Source organism: Pseudorca crassidens, chromosome X (assembly GCF_039906515.1).
Source record: "Pseudorca crassidens isolate mPseCra1 chromosome X, mPseCra1.hap1, whole genome shotgun sequence".
Lineage (NCBI taxonomy): Eukaryota > Metazoa > Chordata > Mammalia > Artiodactyla > Delphinidae > Pseudorca > Pseudorca crassidens.
In genome coordinates, this window is record NC_090317.1 from 67,260,303 (window position 1) to 67,283,731 (window position 23,429).

Here is a 23,429-nt window from a genome sequence, read left to right on the forward strand (position 1 = left end):
CACCATATTAACAAACTGAAGAACAAAAACCATATGATCATCTCAATAGATGTAGAAAAAGCTTTTGACAAAATTCAACACCCATTTAGGATAAAAACTCTCCAGAAAGTGGGCAGAGAGGGAACCTACCTCAACATAATAAAGGCCATATATGACAAACCCACAGCAAACATCACTCTCAATGGTGAAAAACTGAAACCATTTCCTCTAAGATTAGGAACAAAACAAGGTCGTCCACTCTTGTCACTATTATTCAACATAGTTTTGGAAGTCCTAGCCACGGCAATCAGAGAAGAAAAAGAAATAAAAGGAATATAAATTGGAAAAGAAGAAGTAAAACTGTCACTGTTTGCAGATGACATGATATTATACATAGAAAATCCTAAAGATGCTACCAGAAAATTATTAGAGCTAAACAATGAATTTGGTAAAGTTGCAGGATACAAAATTAATGCACAGAAATCTCTTGCATTCCTATACACTAGCAACTAAAGATCAGAAAGAGAAATTAAGGAAACAATCACATCCACCATTGCAACAAAAAGAATAAAATACCTAGGAAATAACCTACCTAAAGAGGTAAAACACCTGTACTCAGAAAACTGTAAGACACGGATGAAAGAGATCAAAGATGACACAAACAGATGGAGAGATATACCATGTTCTTGGATTGGAAGAATCAATATTGTGAAAATGACTATACTACCCAAAGCAATCTACAGATTCAATGCAATCCCTATCAAATTACCAGTGGCATTTTTTTCAGAACTACAACAAAAAATCTTAAAATTTGTATTCAGACACAAAAGACCCCGAATAGCCAAGGCAGTCTTGAGAGAAAAAAAACGGAGCTGGAGGAATCAGATTCCGTGACTTCAGATGATACTACAAAAGCTACAGTAACCAAGACAATATGGTACTGGCACAAAAACCAAAATATGGATCAATGGAACAGGATAGAACGCCCAGAGATAAATCCACGCACCTATGCTCAACTAATCTATGACAAAGGAGGCAGGGATATACAATGGAGAAAAGACAGTCTTCTCAATAAGTGGTGCTGGGAAAACTGGACAACTCCATGTAAAAGAATGAAATTAGAACACTACCTAACACCATACACAAAAATAAACTCAAAATGGATTAGAGACCTAAATGTAAGATCCGACACTATAAAACTCTTAGAGGAAAACATAGGAAGAACACTCTTTGACATAAATTACAGCAAGATCTTTTTGGATCCACCTCCTAGAGTAATGGAAGTAAAAACAAAAATAAACAAATGGGACCTAATGAAGCTTTTGCACAGCAAAGGAAACCATAAACAAGACGAAAAGACAACCCTCAGTATGGGAGAAAATATTTGCAAATGAATCAACAGACAAAGGATCAATCTCCAAAATATATAAACAGCTCATGCAGCTCAATATTAAAAAACAAACAACCCAATCTAAAACTGGGCAGAAGACCTAAATGGACATTTCTCCAAAGAAGAGATACAGATGGCCAAGAAGCACATGAAAAGCTGCTCAACATCACTAATTATTAGAGAAATGCAAATCAAAACTACAATGAGGTATCACCTCACACCAGTTAGAATGGGCATCATCAGAAAATCTACAAACAACAATCCTGGAGAGGGTGTGGAGAAAAGGGAACCCCCTTGCACTGTTGGTGGGAATATAAATTGACACAGCCACTATGGAGAACGGTATGGAGGTTCCTTAAAAAACTAAAAATAGAATTACCATATGACCCAGCCATCCCACTACTGGGCATATACCCTGAGAAAACCATAATTCAAAAAGACACATACACCCCAATGTTCATTGCAGCACTATTTACAATAACCAGGTCATGGAAGCAACCTAAATGCCCATCAATAGACAAATGGATAAAGAAGATGTGGTGCATATATACAATGGAATATTACTCGGCCATAAAAAGGAACAAAATTGGGTCATTTGTAGAGATGTGGATGGATCTAGAGATGGTCATACAGAGTGAATTAAGTCAGAAAGAGAAAAGCAAATATCATATATTAACGCCTATATGTGGAACCTAGAAAAATGGTACAGATGAACCAGTTTGCAGGGCAGAAATAGAGACAGAGATGTAGAGAACAAACACGTGGACACCATGGGGGGAAAGTGGCAGGAGGGGGTGATGGGTGGTGGGATGAACTGGGAGATGGGGTTGACATATATAGACTAATATGTATAAAATAGATAACTAATAAGAACCTGCTGTATAAAAAATAAAATAAAAATTTAATAAATAAATAAAATTGTGGTTCTTACTGGGAGGAGGGGAGATTTCACCATGAAAGGGATATCAGGCAACGTCTGGAGACATTTTTGGTTATCACAACGTGGGGTGTGGGGTGGAGGGGAAAGTGCTACTGGGATATCACTAAACATCCTATAATGGACAACAAAGCTCCTCACAGCAAAGAATATCTGGCCCCAAATGTCAACAAAACAGAGGTTGAGAAACTCCAAACTAGGGCTACAGGTAGCAACATGGATAAATCTCACAAACATAGTTGAGGAAATAAAAAGTTTCAGAAGGATACAAAATTCTAAAAATGTAAAACAATACCATATGGTTTTTTTTGTATGCACACATATGTAGTAGTAAAATAAAATTTAAAAATATAAAATATATATAAATATATATAAAATATAAAAATATGCATGGGAATAATAAACTCCAAATTCAGGAGTTTGGCGAGGGAGGAAAGGATGCAACTGGAACATAAATGGAAACTTCAACTATATATGTAATGTTTAATTTCTTAGGCTGAGTAGTGGATGCACAAATATGTTATAGGGTTCCCTATACTCTTTGTAGACCTTAGTTATTTCACTGTAAGAATTTTTAAAAGGAAAATAAACGAATGAACCTGGAGGACATTATTCTAAGTGAAATAAGCCAGACATGGAAAGACAAAAACTGCATGATCTCACTTATATGTGGAATCTAAAGTTGAACTCTTAGAGACTAGAAGGGTGGTTATCAGGGCCTGGGGAGTGGGGGAAATGGGGAAATGTTGGTTAAAGGGTACAGAGTTTCAATTATGAAGGATGAATAAACTCTGGAAATCTAATGTATGCATGACGACTACAGTTAATAATTGTTTACTTAAAACTTGCTAAAAGAGATGTTAATTGTCCTCAACAGCAACAAAAAATGGTAACTATGTAAGGTGATGAATATGTTCATGAGTTTGATTGCAGTAATCATATCACAATGTATATGTACATCAAAATATCACGTTTTACAACTTAAATATATACTACTTCTATTTGTCAATTATACCTCGATAAAGATGGAGGAAAAAAGATTTTTCAGAAACACAGTCCACTTTAGGGGGAAATAAAGAAGAAAAATATATAGGGAATGTGCAGAAATTAAGAGACAAGTTACCAAAATTGAAATAATTCAATAAGTGAGACCAATGATAAACTCAAACATATAAAGAGACAAAAATCACCCAGTCTATTACACCAGGGCTATAAAAACACCCCTGTTTTGTCAATCAAATTAATAATTTCTAGCTATGCACTCAACTAGTTGCCTTCAGAGTATATATATTTCCAAATCAATTTAATTTTTTAAAAGTTTTAATTTTTTTAGTTTTTTCCTACCCATTTGCTTTTATTTAAAATCTACCACCTCTGAATTGAAAACAAAAGGGGAAAGCATTAGCTTCTTTATTATTTTACATAAAACATCTCGTTTAAATTGTGTGAACCTTTAAAATGAACACTGATCTTATTCCTTAACTCGTTTTCAAAATACTGAGTGTCTAACCTCTTTCATCACACAACTGTCACTATACAAACAGAAGACTAAGATTTCAGATGAAACAGCTGGAGTAGACTAGTGTATGTTTCAAAACATAATTGTTCTTTTCGTTTGACCATTCCCAAAAGATTAGGAGTCAGTACTTCAGACATATTAGTAAGGTCAAAAAAGACCAGAACACTCAAATTAGGAAAAGGCTGTGTGTTTTGCTGGCCATTTTTGTGACTCCTTGACTAATCACCGCTTCTTACAAAAGAGCTGTCCTTGTGATAACTACAGATATTTCAGATTCCTATAGCATTTCATATACATAATTTCACAACAATCCTGCAATATAAATGAGGTACTTGCCTCCTTTTAAAATTAAGGAAGCTAACACTCAGACTTACCTCTGCTCATACAGCCAATTCAAGCTGAAGTCTAGAGCTAACAATAGCCTCAAAGGGATTGACTTAATAGGGCAATGTTTGCAAAACGTATCAAAGAAAACCAGCCAGGGCTTCCCTGGTGGCGCAGTGGTTGAGAGTCCGCCTGCGGATGCAAGGGACACGGGTTCATGCCCCTGTCTGGGAAGATCCCACATGCCGCGGAGTGGCTGGGCCCGTGAGCCATGGCCTCTGAGCCTGCGCTCCGCAACGGGAGAGGCCAGAACGGTGAGAAGCCCGCGTACCGCAAAAAAAAAAAAAAAAAAAAAAGAATAGACAGATCCTTTGCAATGGAACAGAAAGTCCCAGAAACAGACATATATGTATATATAAGAATTTAGTTGCATAGCACAGGGAGATCAGCTCGGTGCTTTGTGACCACCTAGAGGGGTGGGATAGGGAGGGTGGGAGGGAGACACAAGAGGGAGGAGATATGGGGATATATGTGTACATATAGCTGATTCACTTTTTTATAAAGCAGAAACTAACACACCAGTGTAAAGCAATTATACTCCAATAAAGATGTTAAAAAAAAGAATTTAGTATATAATAAGGGAAGTATTTCAAATCAGTGGGGAAATAAATAAGTGGTGTTGCCATAATGTGCTAACCATGTGAGGTAAACACGTTTAAATCCCATCTTATTCCAAAATTAATTCTAAATGAGTTAAAGACTGAAATGTAAAAAAAAAATGTTTAATGCTATAAAAGTGGATAATTAACAAAAACAGCAACAACAAAACTTGGGATGGAGAAGGCCTAGAAAGGCCTTTTTTGGCCTAAGCCAAAAGCAGAAACGATAAAAGAAAAGATCTTTAAATTTAATTTTTATGCATTTTTAAAATGTCATGTGCCATAAAAAACCCACGTAAGCAAATTACAAAAATATATATGCATATGGAGTTTCCTTCTGGGGTGATGAGATGTTCTGGAATTAGATAGTAGTAATGGTTGCACAAGTCTGCGAATACACTAAAAACCCCTGAATTACATAAAATTATACTGAATTTTATGACATGTAAATTATATCTCAAAAAACTCCATATATGTAATATATATATGTCAATTGACAAAATAAGAAATCCAAAATTCCAATAAACATAAAACTTTACATTTAAAGTTATAAATTAAAACGACTAAAATACAATGTTTTCCCCCTACTAGATTAGTAAAACGTGTCTATTACCACATAGCTTAAAACAACAAAACAGGAAACAACCTACATTTTTTACAGTAGGGCACTGGTTAAATAAACTCCAGTAGATCCACACTTTTACAGATAGTTGTCATATTTTTTGGCTACCCAGCATCCGAACACACAGCTTAGGTTAAGGAAATCCCCTGCTGTGAGTGAGCTTCTTGGTAATAGGCAGTAGGACCCACCCCCACTACTGAAGCCAAAGTGGAAGGAGGAGGTATTCCCTTTCCCTTCATCCTTCAAGGTAAGATGCTAAGTGATTCTAGATCTGGCTGGGCAGATACCTCTGCCCAGGTTTTTGAATTCTGAGAAAGTGACACAAATACAGAGTGAGAGTTAAAGAGAATTCGCAGCAGCTTCAGCAACAGTCAAGATGCCAGCAGTGGTGGTGGCAAAAGTCCTGAGAAAGCCAGTGCCACTGGAGAGGTCCTCACCAGACTGTACATGGGGGGTGTGACCTTGGCTGTTTTAGCCTCTCTGGGTTCCTGCCCATTTTTCCAAGCCTGGCTGACCATCTTTCCTGTTGACTCTATAAACAATCTTCATAGCCTACCAATAAATTCCTTGTCTGGGTAAGTGAGCTGAACTGCTTTATGTTGTTTGCAAGCAAAAACTCAGCATAATACATGTATAATAAATACCATGTGGCCATTAAAAACAATGATGTAGATCTCCATTTACTCACGGGGAAAATATTCAGGATACATTAAGTAAGAAAAAGCAAATTTTCACTGCAAGAAGTTCTCTAAACCCACCACCAATGGGTTAACTAATGGTCTCCATTCTATCACCCAAATATTCAGATGCCCACAGCATGCTTAAGTGCACTCTTTGTCCCACCAGTAGTGTGTTGACATACTTAGTTTCATCTGTGTTTGCTCCCAAGCCTCTTTATGCCCACTGAACTTCTTTTAATCGTGTGATTTAATTAAATATTATGTAAACTGATGAAACATGAGTATAAAAGAGAGTTACTATTTCTGTGAAAACAAAGGTGAATGCTTTAGAAAGATTCAATAAAGGTGAGCAGTAAACTGCTGAAATAGCTGCACATAAGCAACTTTAACAGAATGGGGGGAGAGAAATCATAAAAAACTAAAAATTCTATTCTCCACTTTCATGAAAGCAAACTAGAAATTGGAAATCTGGAAACCTGGAATGAAACAATATGGATGTGGTTTATACAGAAAGAAAAGGAGGAATTTCAAAGGACCCATATACAAGGAAAAGGCCTTGGCCCTACATATAAATATTGGAGAATGAATGAATATATGTTCTAGGTTTTTACAAAATGAATAGGCTACATATAGTTATTATGGCTCCTTTCTTCAACTGACCAACCACTGGATGGTGCAGGAGAGTTTCTACCATGTTTCCATCTTCTACGAAGGAAGACTCTAGAATATACCACAGAACAAAGAGGAAAAAAATACCTGATTTCATTTTGTTTTAAAGGGCCCTGATAATTTACATTTTCAGCCTTGACTAAAACCTGTCATAAGCCAACTTTTATAAATAGTTGGATTGAGAATGTGTATTCCTAACAAGGACATCATTGAAATTTACACTTTAATGAATTTTCTTCCCTTCATTGAATTTCCTGTTTGTCCTATAAAGCCATGAAATGTTGCAATGGCCTATTACAATGGCTATGTCCAATACTTTATGCTATTTTTTAAGTTGTTTCCATTCAGAATCCTCAGTAGAATTCAGAGATGATTCTCCTCACATAGTTTTATAGGACATTTCTTCTTCCTCTAAAGGTATTTATGGGCTTAGGAAGACTATTATTTCCTGAGAAAGGCAGGTACTTTGTAAAAGTTTGTGTGTGTGGGGTGTGTGTGTAAAATACACATAACATAAAATTAATCATTTTAACTATTTTTTTAATTAAAGTATAGTTGACTTACAGTATTACATTAGCTTCAGGTATACAACATAGTAATTCAGTATTTTCACAGAATATATTCCATAAAAAATTGTCATAAAATATTGACTGTGTTCCCTGTGCTGTGCATTACATCTTTGTAACCTATTTATTTTATAGCTAGTAGTTTGTACCTCTTAATCCCCTTCAGCTATTTTGCCCCTCGTCCCACCCTTTTCCCCTCTGGTAAACACTAGTTTGTTCTCTATATCTGTGCATCTGTTTCTGTTCTATTTGTTCATGTGCTTTATTTTTTGGATTCCACATATAAGTAAAAATATATAATATTTGTCTTTCTCTCTGAGTTATTTCACTAAGCATAATACACAGGTCTATATATATATATGGTCTATATATATATATATATCTTTTAATATTGGTGTTTTCATTTTCTTTGGATAAACACCTACAAGTGGCACTGCTGGATCACATGGTAGTCCTGTTTTTAATGTTCTGAGGAACTTTTATATTGTTTTCCATAGTGGCTGTACCAATTTACATTTCCACCAGCAGTGCACGAGGGTTCCCTTTTCTCCACATCCTAGCCAATACTTGTTATTTCTTGTCTTTTTGATGATAGCCATTATGACAGGTGTGAGGTGGTATCTCACTGTGGTTTTGATATGCATTTCCCTGATGGTTAGTGATGCTGAGCATCTTTTCATATGTCTGTTGGCCGTCTGCATGTCTTCTTTGGGAAAAATGACTATTCAAGTCCTCTGCCCATTTTTTAATTGAATTGATTTTTTAAAATATTGATTTGTATGAGTTCTTTATATATTTTGGATTTGACCCCTTATCGGACATATTGTTTGCAAATGTCTTCTCCCATTCAAGGCTGTCTCTTCATTTTGTTCATGGTTTCCTTCTCTGTGCAAAAGTTTTTAAGTTTGATTAGTTCCCATCTTTAAATTTTTGCTTTTGTTTCCCTTGCCTGAGAAGAGAGATACAAAAACTATTCATAAGACCAATGTCAAAGAGAATACTGCCTATACTTTCTTTTAGGAGTTTTATGGTTTTAGATCTTACATTTAGGTCTTTAATCCATTTTGAGTTTATTTTTGTATATGGTGTAAGGAAATGTTCGAGTTTCATCTCCTTTATGTAGCTGTCCAGTTTTCCCAACACCATTTACTGAAGAAACTATCTTTTCCCCATTGTATATTCCTGCCTCCTTTGCCATAGATTAACTGACCATATAACTGGATTTATTTCTGGGCTCTCTATTCTGTTCCATTGATCTGCTTGTCTGTTTTGTGCCAGTACCATACTGTTTGGATTACTGTAGCTTTGTAGTATTGTCTGAAGTCAGGGAGTATGGTATGTCCAGCTTTGTTCTTGGTTTCACTGATCTTTTGTTGTTTCTTTGGTCTTTATTTTATTTATTTCCACTCTCATCTTTATTATTAGCTTCCTTCTGCTGACTTTGGGCTTTGTTTGCTCTTTTTCTAATTCCTTTAGAATTAGAGGGCTGGAGCCAGATATGAGCCAGGGCCGTTTTAACCATTTTTAAAGTGTACAGTTTAGTAGCATTAAGTACATTCACACTGTTGTGCAACCATCACCACCATCCATCTCCAGAACTTGCTCATCTTCCTAAACTGAAACTATACTCATTAAACACCAATTACCCATTTCACCTCTACCCAACCCCTAGTAACCATCATTCTACTTTCTGACTCTATGAATTTGACTACTCTAGGTTCCTCATATAAGTAGAATCATTTGTCCTTTTTTGTCTGGTGTATTTCACTTAGCATAATATCTTAAAGGTTTACCCATGTTGTATCACATGTCAGAATGTTATTCCTTTTTTTAAAAAAAAAAAGTGTGTGTGTCCGTGTGTGTGTATGCACACACGTGTATATGGCCTTTTATTTGTTTTTCCTTTTATAAATTTATTTATTTATTTACTGGCTGAGTTGGGTCTTCGTTGCTACACATGGGTTTCCTCTAGTTGCGTCGAGTTGGGGTTACTCTTTGCTGTGGTGTGCAGGCTTCTCTTGTTGCGGACCACGGGCTCTAGGCATGCAGGCTTCAGTAGTTGTGGCACGTGGGCTCAGTAGCTGTGGCTCAAGGGCTCTAGAGCACAGACTCGGTAGTTGAGGTGCACAAGTTTAGTTGCTCCACAGCATGTGGGATCTTCCCAGACCAGGGCTCAAACCCGTGTCTCCTGCATCGGCAGGTGGATTCTTAACCACTGCACCATAAGGGAAGCCCGGAATGTTATTCCTTCTTAAGGCTGAATAATATTGCATTGTATGTATATACCATATTTTGTTTATCTACTCATCTTCTAATACACCTTTGGGTTGCTTCTATCTTTGTGCTACCGTGAATAATGCTGTTATAACCACTGTTATACAAATATCTGTTTAAGTCCCTGCTTTTAATTCTTTTGGGTATATACTTAGACTTGGAATTTCTGGATCATTTGGTAATTCCACATTTAATTTTTTTAGGAATCACCGTACTGTTTTCCATAGCAACTGTACCATTTTTCATTCCTACCAACAATGCACAAGGGTTTCAATTTCTCTACATCCTCACCAACACTTGTTATTATTTTCTGTTTTTAAAAAAATAATAGCTATCCTAATGGGTGTGAAGTGGTAACACACTTTTCTACATCTCAGAAATTTCAATAAAGAATTAGTGAATTAAAGCTAAAATATGAGATAGATGGAAAGCCATAACCTTTCGTTATTAGCCATTCCACTGTTACTTTATTTCATTTACAATGTATTCTTACCATTTTTCTTGACAATTTCTTCTATATTTGGATTTTATGGTAAGAACTTGTTACAATATATACTTTAAATGTGAAACAGTATGTTTTCAGCTCTATTTTAGGTATGATTAGTTTAACAGGTTAGCACAAGAACTTGGAATGAGTTCAAAGGGATCAGGATAAGAAGATGTAGGAATTCCCTGGTGGTCCAGTGGTTAGAACACAGTGCTTTTTCACTGGGGTGGGCCGGGTTCAATCCCTGGTCGGGGAACAGAGATCCTGAAAGCTGCGCAGCACCGCCAAAAAAAAACCATGTAAATGTTCTTGGCTCAACATGTGCTTATTTTTAAAGTGGATATAAAAGAGGAATTGTTGTGAATTTCATTTACATCAGTTCTTCAGAAACTTACCTTTCAGATTTAAGCACATTTCTCTAACTTTTTTCCTAAAGCTAGTAAGAGTATACTAAAGGGGTAGAGTATACTAAAGGGTACAATATTGTGCTTTCAGCACTATAAATGAATAGCCAAATAATAATGAAGCAATACTAGCCACAATTACTATAACAAAGTAGACTGACCAGTAAAGATGATGTGGGCAATATCTAGACCCTAGGAACATATTACTCAATCACCCTGAACAACTTGTTTGTTCTACCTACTTTGGAAAGTAATAGCAGAGGAACTGAACTCTATCATTAAAAGTTACTTATTCAGGGACTTCCCTGGTAGTCTAGTGGTTAAGACTCTGAGCTTCCACTGCAGGGGGCACAGGTTCAAGATCCTGCATGTCACACAGTGAAGTTATTTATTCAAATACTTGTCCTCAACTCACCTAAGCGTTTATATAAATGTCTCCCACACAAGAATAAAATAATTTGTAATATATTTAGGACCAATGAAACTGCATGAAATCTCAGGAAAATTTAAATAGGAAATTATGCCTATTTTAAACTAGGCAAATGTACATAAACAGCAACCTAGTACTAGTTACTGCTATATAAGTGTTACTTATAGTTACATAGTAAGTATTATTACTATACAATAAAAACTCAGAGATTAATGGCATGAGCCAAAATCACATATACTTACCCAAACACTGATCCAAAGATAATCACATTTTTGCTTCTCCATAGGGACTCCAACGAGTGGCAGATAAGGCTACAGCATAAACATGTGCCTCAACTTTTTTCCCTCTTACTTAGATGAAAACAATCTATTTCAAATATTCCAAAAATGAACTGGGGAGAAAACCGACTGGAAGGAGAGACACCCAAAGAGAGAAAGAGATACCCAAAGCAGTTGTTCAATAAACATTTTTTTGTTGTTGGGTGGATGGTCAGTTGACTGGATGGACAGACAAACCAACTCTGAATTCTCCTGCTAGATAAGAAAGCTGAAAGGGGGAAAGTGATTTCTTCTTGGTAAGAAGACCAAAAATGGTGGGAAACTACTAACATTCTAAGATATTTTCCAGATATTCTTTACTTTTCCCTTGACTGCTAAATGAAAACTCAAAGGAGCAAGTCCACCTTAGCTCAGTGATCAATATTAGTATCACTGTACTTCCCTGGTGGTGCAGTGGTTAAGAATCCACCTGCCAATGCAGGGGACACGGGTTCGAGCCCTGGTCCGGGAAGATCCCACATGTCACGGAGCAACTAAGCCCATGTGCCACAACTACTGAGCCTGTGCTCTAAAGCCTGCGAGCCACAACTACTGAAGCCCACGTGCCTAAGAGCCCGTGCTCTGAAACAAGAGAAGCCACCGCAACGAGAAGCCCATGCAGTGCAGCAAAGAGTAGCCCCTGCTCGCCACAACTAGAAAGCCCACGTGCAGCAACGAAGACCTAATACAGCCAAAATTAAATAAATTTAAATAAATATTTTTTTAAAAAGACAATAACTTGTATATATTAAGTTAACTAAAATATATAATTAAAATTAATTTCCCATTTCCTTTTTTTATTGTGGCTATTAGGAAAATTTAAATTACATGTGTGGCTCACATTTTATTTCTATTGGACAGTGCTGTTCTAGAGTCATTATTTTATCTTTTAAAGTTACGTCTATGATCCACCTGGAACTACATTTTGTATACAGTATGAGGTAGGAGGCAAGGCTCATTTTCCCCCATATGGATACTGAATTGACCTGCTACCACTTATTGAAAGAGATTTTCCTTACATGTAATGTTCTTGTCAGATTTTGTTATAAAGGTTACACTTATTCCATAAAAAAAGTTGGAGAGTATTATTTTTCAGTTCTCTATTAAAGATTGGTGTTAGATTGGTGTTAGCTCTTTACTAACTGGAAAAATTCACCAGAGAAGCCACTTGGACCTCAAGTTTTCCTTGTGGAAAGGCTGTTATATCAGTTATTGAGAGAGGTGTATTAAAATCTCCAACTACAATTATGGACCTATTTCGCCTTTTAGTTCTCCATTTTTTGTCTCATACATTTTTAGGCTATGCAATTACCTACATAAAAAGTTAGGAATATTATGTCTATCTGTTGAATTAATTGTTTCATTATTATGAATTATTCTCCTCTCCAGTAGTATGGCCACACCAGTTATCTTTTGGAAGTATTTGCATAAAATATTTTTAATACATTTATTTTCAACTTTTCTATGAATGACATATAGTTGTATGTTATATCTGGGAATAGCACTTAGTTGTTTTTTAATTTATTTATTTTATTTATTTTATTTTTGGCTTCATTGGGTCTTCATTGTTGAGCATGGGCTTTCTCTAGTTGCGGTGAGCGGGGGCTACTCTTCATTGCAGTGTGTGGGCTTCTCATTGAGGTGGCTTCTCTTGTTGCGGAGCATGGACTCTAGGTGCGTGGGCTTCAGTAGTTGTGGCCACAGGCTCAGTAGTTGTGGCTCACGGGCTCTAGAGCACAAGCTCAGTAGTTGTGTTACACAGGCTTACTTGCTCCATGGCACGTGGGATCTTCCCCGAGCAGGGCTCAAACCCATGTCCCCTGCATTGGCAGGTGGATTCTTAACCACTGTGTCACCAGGGAAGCCCTAGCTATTTTTTTTTAATCCTTCTTACAAGCTCTGCTCTGAACTGTAATATTGGGTGCATTTACATTTAATAAAATTACTAATATTTTGGGGTTTATGCCTATCTTCTCGATGTTTTCCTATTTGGCCCAAGTATTCTTTGAGGCTTTTTCTCCTTCCTTGCTTTATTTTGCATTAATCAAATACCTTTCATTATTCCCCTTTTCTCATGTAATAGCTTGTTATAGTTTTTAAACATCACTCTTTTAGTACCCTAGAGATTACAACATGTCTTTATTTATTACAGTCTATCTTAAATTAGAACTTTTATCTCTGCCTGGATAGTGGAAAAACTTTTAAAACATGTTAACTCCATTTAACATCTCCCTTTTATCAGTTTCCTATTGCTGCTATAACAAATTGCCACAAATGCAAATGTATTATCTTACAATTCTGGAGGTCAGTAACCCAAAATAGGTCTCACTGGGTGAAGTGGAGTGAAGGGAGCAAAGTCCATCTTGACTCAGTGATCAGTATTAGTATTATGATAATGCCATCTGCAGCAACATGGATGGACCTAGAGATTATCATACTGAGTGAAGTAAATCAGACAGAGAAAGACAATTATCATATGATATCGCTTATATGTGGAATCTAAAAAAAAAGGGTACAAATGAACTTATCTACAAAACAGAAACAAGAATTACAGATGTAGAAAACAAACTCATGATTACCAGGGGGTAATCAGGGGGAGGGATAAATTGGGAGATTGGGATTGACATATACACACTACTATATATAAAATAGATAGCTAATAAGGACCTACTGTATAGCACAAGGAACTCTACTCAATACTCTGTAATGGGCTATATGGGAAAAGAATCTAAAAAAGAGTGGATATATGTACATATATAACTGATTCACTCTGCTGTACACCTAAAACTAACAGAACATTGTAAATCAATATACTCCAATAAAAAATTTTAAAAAATTAGAATCATGAATATTATGCACCACCTATGAAACATTTTCAACAAAAATCTTTAACATGTATCTAATCAAGGTTTTAGAGCTAACTTCCAACATACAGGAAATAATAGGAACTAAATGATATCACCTTGTAGCCAAGGGAAAACAAAGGATCAAGGTATTGACAGGCTGTATCTTATCTGGAGGCTCTAGGGGAGAATCCACCTCTCTGATTTTTCAGCTGCCTACATTCCTTGACTCCAGCCCCCAACTGCACAACTCTGACCTCTGCTTCTACCTGCACATCTCATTCTCTGACTCTCCTGACACTCTTTTACTTTACAAGGACTTTTGTGATCGTATTGGACCCAACCAGATAATCCTGGATGCTTCCACCTCAAGGTCGACTCTATCGCATCTGCAAAGTCCTTTTTTCCTTGTAAGGAAGTCAGAGGTTTCAGGGATTCAGACATAGACATCTCTGTGGGGCTATCATTCTGTGTACCACACCTCTCCTATATTTTGTGTTAGTGGTGACACATATTTTAATTCAATATGTTTACAAACACTTCAGAAAGGAAAGCTCTACCTCTCAGAATGCCAAGAGACATAGACAAAATAATGAAGTTAGAAAATCACCACTTGGCACCATTATTACCTCAATCATGGTAATAACTGATTGAGGAAGAAATCATTCATGAATGCTAATACTAGTGAAAAAAAGCTTGATGAGAAAGAGGACACTTACATTATTGCAAAGTACCACCCTACAAAATACTTACCAATTAGCAATAAATAAGTATAAAAGACTCCTTAATTAACCTTATAGTAAATAAATCTTTTAAAGAGACAATACAAATTATCATCACAATTAATGAGACAAATTGACATACCATGCTAACTCTATTCAAAAGAAAGCTAAGAGGCTATATTAATACATAAGTATATTTCAGAGCAAAGGCTATAAAGCAGAGATAAAGAAAGGCATTTCATAACGATAAAGGGGCCAATTAATGAAGACATAATAATTCTAAATGTTTATGTAGTTAATGACAGAGCTTTAAAATTCATGAAGCAAAAAGTGAAAGAACTGCAAGGAGAAATAGAAAAACCTGCAAGTATAGTCAGACATCTAAATACCCCTCTCTAAATGACTGATTAAAAAAAAAGTAGGCAGAAAGCCAGCAAGGACAGAGTAGATTTGATCAACACCACCAACCAATTTCACTAGACTGACAAGCACAGAATAGTCCACCTAACATCAGCAGAATTACACTTTCCTCTCAAGTGCAGATAGAACCTTAACTAAGATAGACCAAATTCTGAGTTACAGAATAAGTTTCACTAAATTCAAAAGGATGCAAGTCAAAGAAAGTAGGTTCTCTGGCCACAATGGAATTATAGTAGAAATAAAAAAATAGAAAGATCTCTGGAAAACCCACAATTCTTTGGAAGCCAACTACACACTTCTAAATAACCTATGGGTCAAAGACGAAATCAAAAAGGAAATTAAAAACTATTTTGAACAGAATTAAAATGTGACATAGCAGAATTCGTAGTATGACAGTAAAGCAGTAGTCATGGGAAATTTTATGGTACTAAATGTTTATATGAGAAAAGAAGAAAGGTTTCAAATCAATGACCTCAGGTACCACATCCAAAATCTAGAAAAAGAAGAGCAATTAAATCCAAAGTAAGCAGAAGAAAAGAAATAATAAAGATGACTACAAAAATCAATAAAAGAAAAAGCAGAAAAACAACAGAGAAAACAAAGAGAAGTAAATGCTGGTTCTTTGAGAATATCAGTAAAATTGATAAATCTCTTTCCAGACTTATAAGGAAAAATAAGAGAGACAACACAAATTACCATTATCAGAAACAGGAGAGGTGACATCATTAGATTCTACAGACATTAGAAAGACAATAAGGTAGTAGTGTAAACAACTTTATGTCAATGAACTCAACATTTAAATGAAATGGACCACTTCATTGAAAGACACAAGCTCATCCAAGAAGAAAAAAACAGCCTTAAATGTCCTAATCTATTAAAGGAATCAAAATTACAGTAAAAACAAAACACAACTTTTCTCAGAAAAACTCCAGGTCCACCACAGCTTCATTAGTAAAGTCTACCAAACATTTAAGGAAGAAATTTCGCAAACGCTTTTAGAAAATAGGAGAAGAGGGAACTTCCTAACTAAGTCTATGAGCTAATGTTAGCCTGATACAAAAATCAGATAAAGGTACCACAAGTAATGAAAACTACAGACCAACATCTGCAAGAATGTAGACAGAAAAATCATCTAAAAAATGCTCGTAATCCAAATCCAGCAACATATAAAAAGGATTATACACCATAACCAAGTAGAATTTATCATGCAAATGCAAAGTTGGTTCAACATACAAAAATCAATCAGTGACATATACCATGGTATTAGAATAAAGGACAACAAACACAAGTATCTCAATCGATGCAGAAGCATTTGATATGTTCAACACACTTTCATGATTAAAAAAAAAAAGCTCAGAAAATGGAAAACTGAAGGAAACTACTTCAATCTGATAAAGGGTATTTGTGAAAACTCCGCAAGTAACATCATACTTAAATGGTAAAACACTGGAAAACTTTTTCTCTAAGGACAGGATTAAGACAAGGATGCTGACCCTAGACACTTCTGTTTCACATAGCACTAGAAATCCTAGCCAGAGTAAATAGGCAGGAAAAAGAAAAAAAGGCATCCAAATTGGAAAAGGAAAAGGAAAATGATCTCTGTTCACAGATGACATGATCTTATATCCCTAAAGACCCCACACACACAAAAAAAAAAGTTAGAATTAATAAAGAATTCAGCAGTGACTTCCCTGGTGGTGCACTGGTTGGAACTCCGCACTCCCAATGCAGGGGGCCCATATTCGATCCCTGGTCAGGGAACCGGATCTTGCCTGCCGCAACTAGGAGCCCACATGCTGCAACTAGGAGCCCGCATGCCACAACTGAAGATCCCTCATGCCACAGCTGAGGATCCTGCATGCCGCAACTAGAGATCCCACATGCCACAGCTGGGGATCCTGCATGCCACAACTAAAAGATCTTGCATGCCGCAGCAAAGAGCTCACATGTGGCGGCAAGGATCCTGTGTGCTGCAGCTACAATGCAGTACAGCCAAATAAATAAATAACAAATATTTTAAAAAATTAAAGAATTCAGCAATGTTCCAGGGTAAAAAATCAACATGCAAAAATCAGTGTGCCTGGAACTTTTCTCTGAGTTACCTTTCTGTCAAGTAATCCTCTTGACACTATTCTCCCAATCATATGTAACCAAAAACTGTTATGTCCATCTTATTTTTAGAGTTATACATTACATATTTAAACTTCACTCTGTGAACTATGCTTGCATTTTGAAATGCACGTTTCTTCATAAAATACATATGAATAAACTTAACCAATGAGATGAAAGACTGGCATACCAAAAACTACAAAACATTGGTAAAAGAAATTAAAGAAGATACCAAAAAATAGAAAGACATCCTGTGTTCACAGACTGGAACACATAATATTGTTAAGATGCTAATACTATCCAAGACAACCTACAGATTGAATGCAATCCCTATAAAAACCCAAAGGTATTTTTACAGAAATAGAAAAACTCATCCTAAAATTAATATGGAATCTCAAGGGAACCTAAGTAGCCAAACAATCTGGAAAAAGAAAAAAAATTAGAAGTCTCATACTTCCTGGTTTCAAAAAATATTACAATGCTATGTAATCAAAACAATGCAGTGAGCAGAAGCAAGAACTACAATCCTGCAGCCTGTGGAACAATAACCACATTCACAGAAAGACAGACAAGATGAAAACGCAGAGGGCTATGTACCAGATGAAGGAACAAGATAAAAGCCCAGAAAAACAACTAAATGAAGTGGAGATAGGCAACGTTCCAGAAAAAGAATTCAGAATAATGATAGTGAAGATGATCCAGGACCTCCGAAAAAGAATGGAGGCAAAGATCGAGAAGATGCAAGAAATGTTTAACAAAGACTTAGAAGAATTAAAGAACAAACAAACAGAGATGAACAATACAATAACTGAAATGAAAAATACACTAGAAGGAATCAAGAGCAGAATAAATGAGGCAGAAGAATGGATAAGTGACCTGGAAGACAGAATGGTGGAATTCAGTGCTGCAGAACAGAATAAAGAAAAAAGAATGAAAAGAAATGAAAACAGCCTAAGACACCTCTGGGACAACATTAAATGCAACAACATTTGCATTATAGGAGTCCCAGAAGGAGAAGAGAGAGAGAAAGGACTCAAGAAAATATTTGAAGAGATTATAGTCAAAAACTTCCCTAACATGGGAAAGGAAATAGCCACTCAAGTCCAGGAAGTGCAGACAGTACCATACAGGATAAATCCAAGGAGAAACACACTGAGACACATAGTAATCAGATTGGCAAAAATTATAGACAAAGAAAAATTATTGAAAGCAGCAATGGAAAAACGACAAATAAAATACAAGGGAACTCCCATAAGGTTAACAGCTGATTTCTCAGCAGAAACTCTACAAGCTAGAAGGGAGTGGCATGACATATTTAAAGTGATGAAAGGGAAGAACCTACAACCAAGATTACTCTACCCAGCAAGGATCTCATTCAGATTCAATGGAGAAATCAAAAGCTTTACAGACAAGCAAAAGCTAAGAGAATTCAGCACCACCAAATCAGCTCTACAACAAATGCTAAAGGAACTTCCCTAAGTGCAAAACACAAGAGAAGAAAAGGACCTACAAAAACAAACCCAAAACGATTAAGAAAATGGTAATAGGAACATACATATTGATAATTACCTTAAACATGAATGGATTAAATGCTCCAATCAAAAGACACAGGCTCGCTGAATGGATACAAAAACAAGACCCATATATATGCTGTCTACAAGAGACCTAGGGACACACAGACTGAAAATGAGGCGATGAAAAAGATATTCCATGCAAATGGAAATCAAAAGAAAGCTGGAGTAGCAATACTCATATCAGATAAAATAGACTTTAAAATAGAGAATGTTACAAGAGACAAGGAAGGACACTACATAATGATCAAGGGATCAATCCAAGAAGAAGATATAACAGTTATAAACATATAGGCACCCAACATAGGAGCACCTCAATACATAAGACAACTGCTAACAGCTATAAAAGAGGAAATCTACAGTAACACAGTAATAGTGGGGGACTTTAACACCTCACTTACACCAATGGACAGATCATCCAGACAGAAAATTAATAAGGAAACACAAGCATTAAATGACACAATAGACCAGATAGATTTAATTAATATTTATAGGACATTCCATCCAAAAACAACAGATTACACTTTCTTCTCAAGTGCGCATGGAACTTTCTCCAGGATAGATCACATCCTGGGTCACAAATCAAGCTCAGGAAATTTAAGAAAACTGAAATCATATAAAGCAACTTTTCCGACCACAACGCTATGAGATTAGAAATCAATTACAGGGGGGAAAACGTAAAAAACACAAACACATGGAGGCTAAACAATACGTGACTAAGTAACCAAGAGATCACTGAAGAAATCAAAGAGGAAATCAAAAAATACCTAGAGACAAAAGACAATGAAAACACGACGATCCAAAACCTATAGGATGCAGCAAAAGCAGTTCTAAGAGGGAAATTTATAGCTATACAAGCCTACCTCAAGAAACAAGAAAAATCTCAAATAAACAATCTAACATTACACCTAAAGGAACTAGGGAAAGAAGAACAAACAAAACCCAAAGTTAGCAGAAGGAAATAAATCATAAAGATCAGAGCAGAAATAAATGAAATAGAAACAAATAAAACAATAGCAAGCATCAATAAAACTAAAAGCTGGTTCCTTGAGAAGATAAACAAAATTGATACACCATTAGCCAGGCTCATCAAGAAAAAGAGGGAGAGGATTTATATCAATAAAATTAGAAATGAAAAAGGAAAAGTTAGAACAGACAGCACTGAAATACAAAGCATCCTTAGAGACTACTACAAGCAACTCTATACCAATATAATGGACAACCTGGAAGAAATGGACAAATTCTTAGAAAGGTATAACCTTCCAAGACTGAACCAGGAAGAAGGAGAAAATATGAACAGACCAATCACAAGTAATGAAATTGAAACTGTGATTAAAAATCTTCCAACAAACAAAAGTCCAGGACCAGATAGCTTCACAGGTGAATTCTATCAAGTATTTAGAGAAGAATTAACACCCATACTTCTCAAATTCTTCCAAAAAATTGCAGAGGAAGGAACACTCCCAAACTCATTCTATGAGGCCACCATCAGCCTGATACCCAAATCAGACAAAGATACTACAAAAAAAGAAAATTACAGACCAATATCACTGATGAATATAGATGCAAAAACCCTCAACAAAATACTAGCAAACAGAATCCAACAACACATTAAAAGGATCATACACAATGATCAAGTTGGATTTATCCCAGGGATGCAAGGATTCTTCAATATATGCAAATCAATCAATGTGATAAACCATATTAACAAACTGAAGAAGAAAAACCATATGATCATCTCAACAGATGCAGAAAAAGCTTTTGACAAAAGTCAACACCCATTTAGGACAAAAACTCTCCAGAAAGTGGGCAGAGAGGGAACCTACCTCAACATAATAAAGGTCATATACGACAAACCCACAGCAAACATCATTCTCAATGGTGAAAAACTGAAACCATTTCCTCTAAGATCAGGAACAAGACAAGGATGACCACTCTTGCCACTATTATTCAACACAGTTTTGGAAGTCCTAGCCATGGCAACCAGAGAAGAAAAAGAAATAAAAGGAATACAAATTGGAAAAGAAGAAGTAAAACTGTCACTGTTTGCAAATGACATGATACTATACACAGAGAATCCTAAGGATGCCACCAGAAAACTACTAGAGCTAATGAATGAATTTGGTAAAGTTGCAGGATACAAAATTAATGCACAGAAATCTCTTGCATTCCTATTCACCAATGATGAAAAATCTGAAAGAGAAATTAAGGAAACACTCTCATTTACCACTGCAACACAAAGAACAAAATACCTAGGAATAAACCTACCTAGGGAGACAAAAGACCTGTATGCAGAAAACTATAAGACACTGATGAAAGTAATTAAAGATAATACAGACCGATGGAGAGATATATCATGTTCTTCGATTGGAAGAATCAATATTGTGAAAATGACTATACTACCCAAAGCAATATACAAATTCAATGCAATCCCTATTAAATTATCAATGGCATTTTTTACAAAACTAGCACAAAAAATCTTAAAATTTGTATGGAAACACAAAAGACCCTGAACAGCCAAAGCAGTCTTGCAGGAAAAAAACTGAGCTGGAGGAATTAGACTCCCTGACTTGAGACAATACTACAAAGCTACAGTAATCTAGACAATATGGTACTGGCACAAAAACAGAAATATAGATCAATGGAACAGGACAGAACGCCCAGAGATAAACCCATGTACCTATGGTCAACTAATCTATGACAAAGGGGGCAGGGATATACAATGGAGAAAAGACAGTCTCTTCAGTAAGTGGTCCTGGGAAAACTGTACAGCTACATGTAAAAGAATGAAATTAGAACACTCCGTAACACCATACACAAAAATAAACTCAAAATGGATTAGAGACCTAAATGTAAGACCGGACACTATAAAACTCTTAGAGGAAAACATAGGAAGAACACTCTTTGACATAAATCACAGCAAGTTCTTTTTTGATCCACCTTCTAGAGTAACAGAAATAAAAACAGAAATAAACAAATGGGACTTAATGAAACTTCAAAGCTTTCACAAAGCAAAGGAAACTACAAACAAGACGAAAAGACAACCCTCAGAATGGGAGAAAATATTTGCAAATGAATCCACCAACAAGGATTAATCTCCAAAATATATAAACACCTCATGCAGCTCAATATTAAAAAAGCAAACAACCCAATCCAAAAATGGGCAGAAGACCTAAATAGACATTTCTCCAAAGAAGACATACAGATGGCCAAGAAGCACATGAAAAGCTGCTCAACATAACTAAGTATTAGAGAAATGTAAATTAAAACAACAATGTGGTATCACCTCATATCATATGCCCACTAGTTAGAATGGGCATGATCAGAAAATTTACAAACAACAAATGCTGGAGAGGGTGTGGAGAAAAGGGAACCCTCTTGCACTCTTGGTGGGAATGTAAATTGACAGAGCCACTATGGAGAACAGTATGAAGATTCCTTAAAAAACTAAAAATAGAATTACCATATGACCCAGCAATCCGACTACTGGGCATATACCCAGAGAAAAACATAATTCAAAAACACACAAGCACCCCAGAGTTCACTGCAGCACTATTTACAATAGCCAGGTCATAGAAGTAACCTAAATGCCCATCGACAGACGAATGGATAAAGAAGATGTGATACATATATACAAGGGAATATTATTCAGCCATAAAAAGGAATGAAATTGAATCATTTGTAGAGACGTGGATGAATCTAGAAACTGTCATACAGAGTGAAGTAAGTCAGAAAGAGAAAAACAAATATCATATATTAACGCATATATGTGGAACCTAGAAAAATGGTACAGATGAACTGGCGTGCAGGGCAGAAATTGCGACACAGATGTAGAGAACAAACGTACAGACACCAATGGGAGAAAGCAGCGAGTGCGGGGTGGGCGGTGGTGGTGTGATGAATTGGGAGATTGGGATTGACATATATACACTAATATGTATAAAATGGATAACTAATAAGAACCTACTGTATAAAAAAATAAATAAAATTAAATTTAAAAAAAACAGTGTGGTACTGGCATAAAGATGGACATATAGACCAATGGAATAGAATAAAAGCCCAGAAATAAACCCTCCCATATAAGGTCAAATGATCTCCAACAAGGGTGTCAAGACCACTCAATGGGGAAAGGACAGTCTCTTCAACAAATGTGCTGGGAAAACTGGATATCTACATGCATAAGAATAAAGTCACTTACATCATACACTAAAATTAACTAAAGATGGATTGAAAGACCTAAACTCAAGAGCAAAAACTATAAAATTCTTAATAGAAAACACAGTAGAAAAGTTCCATGACATGGATTTGGCAATGATTTCTTGGATATGACAGCAAAAGCACAAATAACAAAAGGAAAAATAGGTAAACTGGACTTCATCAAAATGAAAAACTTTTATGCATCAAAGGATGCTATCAAGAGAGTGAAAAGACAACCCACAGAATGAGAGAAATATTTACAAAATATTTATCTGATAAGAGACTGAATATCCAGAATACATAAACAAAT

At 35.9% G+C, this 23,429-nt stretch overlaps 1 protein-coding gene across 2 annotated transcripts in view; it reads right to left on the reverse strand.

The window, feature by feature from the left end:
• Window positions 1-23,429, reverse strand: part of ATP7A (ATPase copper transporting alpha) — a 142,677-nt gene that overhangs the window by 90,700 nt on the left and 28,548 nt on the right. The gene's annotated exons all lie outside the window — the stretch shown is intronic.